Raw genomic sequence first — 6,375 nt, forward strand, 5'->3', positions numbered from 1 at the left:
AACTGATCCCTAATAGAGCTCTTAACAGGGTTTCTGTGCACGGAGAATTCCAGGTTGTGGACTAGAGGCCAGTGGCTGTCCTCCATCGGGCTGGGGGCTTGTAGTCATGGGCTCTGTCCTCCATCGGGCTGGGGCTTGTAGTCGCGGCTCTGTCCTCCATCGGGCTGGGGCTTGTAGTCATGGGCTCTGTCCTCCATCGGGCTGGGGCTTGTAGTCATGGGCTCTGTCCTCCACCGGGCTGGGGCTTGTAGTCATGGAGCTCTGTGTTTGGTAGAATTCTACGTTTTGTCTTTTTAGTTTTATTTGTTTTGTTTGTTTCCTTCTGTTTTTCCTGGATGTTCTTGTAATTTCACTGTCTGTCTGCCTGCCTGCCTGCCTGCCTGCCTGCATGTCTGTCTGCCTGCCTGCATGTCTGTCTGCCTGCCTGCATGTCTGCCTGCCTGCCTGCCTGCCTGTCTGTCTGCCTGCATGTCTGCCTGCCTGCATGTCTGCCTGCCTGCATGTCTGCCTGCCTGCCTGCCTGCCTGCCTGCCTGCCTGCCTGCCTGTCTGTCTGTCTGCCTGCCTGCATGTCTGCCTGCCTGCCTGCCTGCCTGCCTGCCTGCCTGCCTGTCTGTCTGTCTAGCAAGGTTATTGTATTAAATAAAAACTGAAACTAAAAATAAAATTAAAATTGAAAAAACTATTTAGTAAACTGAAATAAAATAATTCAAAACATTTGGCAACTAAAACTATACCACCTATCTTTGACTGCAAAACTAACTAAAATACAATAAAAACCATCCTAAATTATGTTTTGTTTTTAGTTATTTTCCTTCTAGATTTCAGGCAAAAAATTGAATGTGGTTTTGAAGTTTCTGAATCTGGAGTGTAAATGTTGCCAGTAGATGCCAGTGTTTCAAAAAAGGCCTAGCATCACTATCACTAGCTATCAGTAGCTAAAAGGCCTAGCATCACTATCACTAGCTATCAGTAGCTAAAGGCCTAGCATCACTATCACTAGCTATCAGTAGCTAAAGGGCCTAGCATCACTATCACTAGCTATCAGTAGCTAAAAGGCCTAGCATCACTATCACTAGCTATCAGTAGCTAAAAGGCCTAGCATCACTATCACTAGCTATCAGTAGCTAGGAGTGAAGAAATCTGAGGGTGAGCGCGTAGGCAGAGCGTGAACCATAGGCCTGAACAATTGGCAGCTGAAGGTAAAGCCCTGCTATGGGATGGTTCTCGAGCACATTGCTGGAAAGGACAAAAGCAAATGTATTGTAGTGTCAGCAGATGACAGACCATGTATTGTCTCACAGTGAGACAGCCACCAGCTATTAGTAGACAAGATGAGTCTCACCGTGAGACAGCCACCAGCTATTTGTAAACAAGATGAGTCTACTAATCAAATCTAAAAACTAATTTTAAATCACAACTATGATAACCTTGGCATCTAGGAATGGGCACTGTAAATTAGTGCAAGCTAACGTGTCATGAAGCGATGCATCGTACTAACTACGTTTCCATCCACAGTTCTTTTGCGAGTAAAGTCATACTGTCTGAAAAAATTCACAACAGCTGTGATGGAAACAGGAAGTTCTCTGAGCAAATTTCAAATGCCGGGAGATCATTTGTTCGATTCCACATGGTGGGATCTTTTTGTGTCTGTAAAATGTATTATGCGAAATGGTGGTGGAAATACCTTTATGCAAATATTTATATAGAACCATCATATCGAAGTAAACTTGGAGTCACATGGTGTGTGGTCCTCCCACTCACGACTCGGGAAACCATGCAGTTTATTAGGCTACAGATTTAAATAAGTTATGATGAACTTCACAGGGCGGTGAAAGGGCACGGTGCTCTTGATGCTCCTTTCCAATAAATATCAAGGGGTCTTATTCTGGTGACATGATGATCGACGCTTGACTGCCGTTCTGACAAATACAAATATTCACACTCTTATCCATGATAATCTCATCATGTAGACTACCCTACCCACACTGTATCTGCCAGCTGTTGGCTAGAGAGCACCTGCCAAGACCAGAGTAGGCACATTTGCTATTTAACGCAACAGTTTTTGTGGCAAAACTTTCAGTAGAGTTGAAAATGGAAACACATTGAACTTTTTATTTTTACTTGGTACATGAAAACTTAAGTGAAAAAGTACATTTTGTGTGCACTATGTCATCACGCACTAATTTTTATCCACAAAAAGTAAGTTTAGTGGAAACACCTCTGGTGGGAAAGGAGGGGAGAGGAGGAGAGAAGGAGGAGAGAAGGAGGAGAGGAGAGGAGAGGAGAGGAGAGGAGAGGAGAGGAGAGGAGAGGAGAGAGGAGAGGAGAGGAGAGGGGAGGAGAGGAGAGGAGAGGGAGAGGAGAGGAGAGAGAGGAGAGGAGAGAGAGAGGAGAGGAGAGAGAGGAGAGGAGAGGAGAGGAGAGAGGGAGGAGAGGAGAGGAGAGGAGAGGAGAGGAGAGAGAGAGGAGAGGAGAGGAGAGGAGAGGAGAGGAGAGGAGAGGAGAGGAGAGGAGAGAGAGGAGAGGGAGAGGAGAGGAGAGGAGAGAGAGAGAGGAGGAGGAGGAGAGGGAGAGGAGAGGAGAGGAGAGGAGGGAGGGGAGGGAGGGAGGGAGAGAGGAGAGGAGAAGAGAGGAGAGGAGAGGAGAGGAGAGGAGAGAGAGGAGGAGAGGAGAGGAGAGGAGGGAGGGAGGGAGCAGAGGAGAGGAGAGAAGAGGAGAGGAGAGGAGAGGAGAGGAGAGGAGAGGAGAGGAGAGGGAGGGAGGAGGGAGGAGAGGAGAGGAGAGGGAGAGGAGAGAGAGGAGGAGGAGGGGGAGGAGGAGGAGGGAGAGGAGGGAGGAGGAGAGAGAGAGAGAGAGGAGAGGAGAGAGAGAGGAGAAGAGAGGAGAGGAGAGGAGAGGAGAGGAGAGGAGAGGAGAGGAGAGGAGAGAGGAGAGAGAGAGGGAGGGGAGGAGAGGGAGGAGAGAGAGGAGAGGAGAGGAGAGGAGAGGAGAGGAGAGAGAGGAGAGGAGAGGAGAGGGAGAGGGAGAGGAGAGGAGAGGAGAGAGAGAGGAGAGGAGGGAGGGAGGGGGAGGGGAGGGGGAGGGAGGAGCAGAGGAGAGGAGAGGAGAGGAGAGGAGAGAGAGGAGAGGAGAGGAGAGGGAGAGGAGGGAGGAGAGGAGAGGAGAGAGAGGAGAGGAGAGGAGAGGAGAGGAGAGGAGAGGAGAGGAGATGCAGCCCCAATGCCAACATAATACTGGGTTAAAACAGTAGACAGGTAGTGAGGTGGGCCAAGCCACCTATCAAGCCCCTCCTATTAGAGGAAGCCTTGGAGCATCATTAGATGTTACAAGGGTAACCTCTCTGGATGAGACTGGAGCATCATTAGATGTTACAAGGGTAATCTCTCTGGATGAGACTGGAGCATCATTAGATGTTACAAGGGTAACCTCTCTGGATGAGATTGGAGCATCATTAGATGTTACAAGGGTAATCTCTCTGGATGAGATTGTAGCTTCCGTCCTGTCAGGACAGAGAACACTAACCGTCCCAGATTGATTGTTCCTTCAGCAGGTGTGCTGACCCTCTGAGATCCGTTAATGACCCCCCAGACAGCCCCCTGCTCTGCCCTGCACCCGGTGAGACAGCAGGCAGCACTCAGAAACAAGAAGCTTGGCATTAATAAATGAGGAGCCTGCTAACTTATTTGATGAATAAATTAATAATTAATTAATATGCCATTTAGCAGACGCTTTTATCCAAAGCGACTTACAGTCATGCGTGCATACATTTTTGTGTATGGGTGGTCCCGGGGATCGAACCCACTACCTTGGCGTTACAAGCGCCGGGCTCTACCAGTTGAGCTACAGAGGACCACGTAAATAACTAGCAGACATAAAGAGTTGCCTTATTAGTTAGAGCTTGGAATTACCAGGGACCTCACGATACGACATTATCGCCGTACTTAGGTGCCGATACGATATGTATCACGATTCTCACGATTCAATACTGTGATTTTCTTCTGATTCCATGGTCCAAACGTATTGCGTCACCATACTGTATGGCTGCTGCAGAGGGACGAGAGAGAGCCATGAGAAAACCAGTTCTGATCAGTCATGGAAATAAAAGTGCTGAAAACAAATTGACTCCCTATTTAAAAAGAAGCTGGAGAACAAGCTATGAAGGAAAAATACTGGAGTTGTGGTGCAGGTAAAGCCAACTAGGCCAAAAATAATATTGTGATATTGTCAAAGGGATACGATACAATACATGGTAAATAATATCTGGATATGTAACTGTATAGATTTCCCCCATCACTATTATTAGCGTAGGGAAGTAGCTGTGATGAGGTCACAGGCTTCATGCTGGGCTACAGGCAGAGTGCTCCTCTCTGTTCGACTGGTTTAATGTCTGTTAAGTCATGTTCAGGCCAACAGCAGCCCATCGATGGGACAGTGTTCAGAGATCCATGTTGTTTCTGATCCTACCTGACTGACCCTGCCAACCAACCAGCCCTCTCCCTGCCAACCACCAGCCTTCTCCCTGCCAACCACCAGCCCTCTCCCTGCCAACCAACCAGCCCTCTCCCTGCCAAACAACCAGCACTCTCCCTGCCAACCACCAGTCTTCCAGTCTCTCTGTATCTGTGGATCCTTTCCCAGTATATCTGTTAAATGACTATTGTACCAGTATAATTACTATCAGTATCAGAATAATGACTATCAGTATAATGACTATCAATTTAATGACTATTAGTATCAGTTTAATGACTATCAGTATCAGAATAATGACTATCAGTATAATGACTATCAGTTTCGTGACTATTAGTATCAGTTTAATGACTATCAGTATAATGACTATCAGTGTCAGTATAATGACTATCAGTTTAATGACTAACCGTATCAATATACTGACTATCAGTATAATGACTATTAGTATAATGACTATCAGGATCATGACTATCAGGGAGAGCCCTGCCAACCAACCAGCCCTCTCCCTGCCAACCAACCAGCCCTCTCCCTGCCAACCACCAGCCCTCTCCCTGCCAACCAACCAGCCCACTCCCTGCCAACCAACCAGCCCTCTCCCTGCCAACCACCAGCCCTCTCCCTGCCAACCACCAGCCCTCTCCCTGCCAACCACCAGCCTTCTCCCTGCCAACCACCAGCCCTCTCCCTGCCAACCACCAGCCCTCTCCCTGCCAACCACCAGCCCTCTCCCTGCCAACCACCAGCCTTCTCCCTGCCAACCACCAGCTCTCTCCCTGCCAACCACCAGCCCTCTCCCTGCCAACCAACCAGCCCTCTCCTTGCCAACCAACCATCTTCTCACCTGTTTCACTACTCTGTAATAAATGTTCCGGATCTGAAGTGGCTCTCGATTGAAAGCCCCATAATGTACAAGAAGCGTTCGGGAGAATTTGAGATTAGGGAACAAAACAGGAAAATGTCATTTTCTGTGCAATGAATAATTTGGCGTTTTGTACCTCATATTTACTGGTCCTCTGCATTAAACGGCTTTCCGTTTGACCGGCTGATTGGCTGAGAGACGCGTGTAGCCGTGAGAGCAGCTAGCATCCTAGCCTCTTCATCTAACTCACCTCTCCATCCATATTTAACTGGCCTCTCCGTTCCCTGCATGGCTGGATTCGTGCTGCTGCTCGGAGACCATTTTAACAGCCTGGCTGAGAGGATGGAAATGTGGAATAATGGAGCAGCTGAATTTGCATGGTCAAATGTCAAAAAAATGAGCCCTTTCCCCGAGCCTTGTCAGGTAAAATAACATGAGTGGCGCGCTCCAGTGACGGCACGCCATTATGGGTTAGTTCAACCTGTCACTGGTCACTGGGAAGACGAAATGGGCCTCATTATCTCAAACAATATGCTCAAGAGGTTTCCCTCCCTCCCTCCCTGGCTGACAGTAGATGTGTTGTGTTGTCTTTCTGAAGGCTGGGTGTCAGTGGGGCTAAACAGTGTGTCCCCAGGCTGTACTGCTGAAGAGATTAATACTTTTTCAAAGGAATCACTTCATTCCAATCCTGTAATGCCATTAACATGCTAGGATTCACTGCAGACATAAGTCATAATTAACATGCTAGGAAGACCTGATTCACTGCAGACATAAGTCATAATTAACATGCTAGGAAGACCTGATTCACTGCAGACATAAGTCCTAATTAAATATGCAACTGTTGGAGGAGGGGAGGGAGGCTCTCATTATGTTAATCTCTATGGAAGAGGCAATTAGATAATAAGCTTGAAGACCATAAAATCAGGGGGGACAATCAGCATTACAACCAATAGTCATTATAGTGGTGCTGATAGTCATTATACTGATACCGATAGTCATTATACTGATACTGATAGTCATTATAATGACACTGATAGTCATTATACC

The sequence above is a fragment of the Coregonus clupeaformis genome, unplaced genomic scaffold (genome assembly GCF_020615455.1).
Source record: "Coregonus clupeaformis isolate EN_2021a unplaced genomic scaffold, ASM2061545v1 scaf1048, whole genome shotgun sequence".
NCBI lineage: Eukaryota > Metazoa > Chordata > Actinopteri > Salmoniformes > Salmonidae > Coregonus > Coregonus clupeaformis.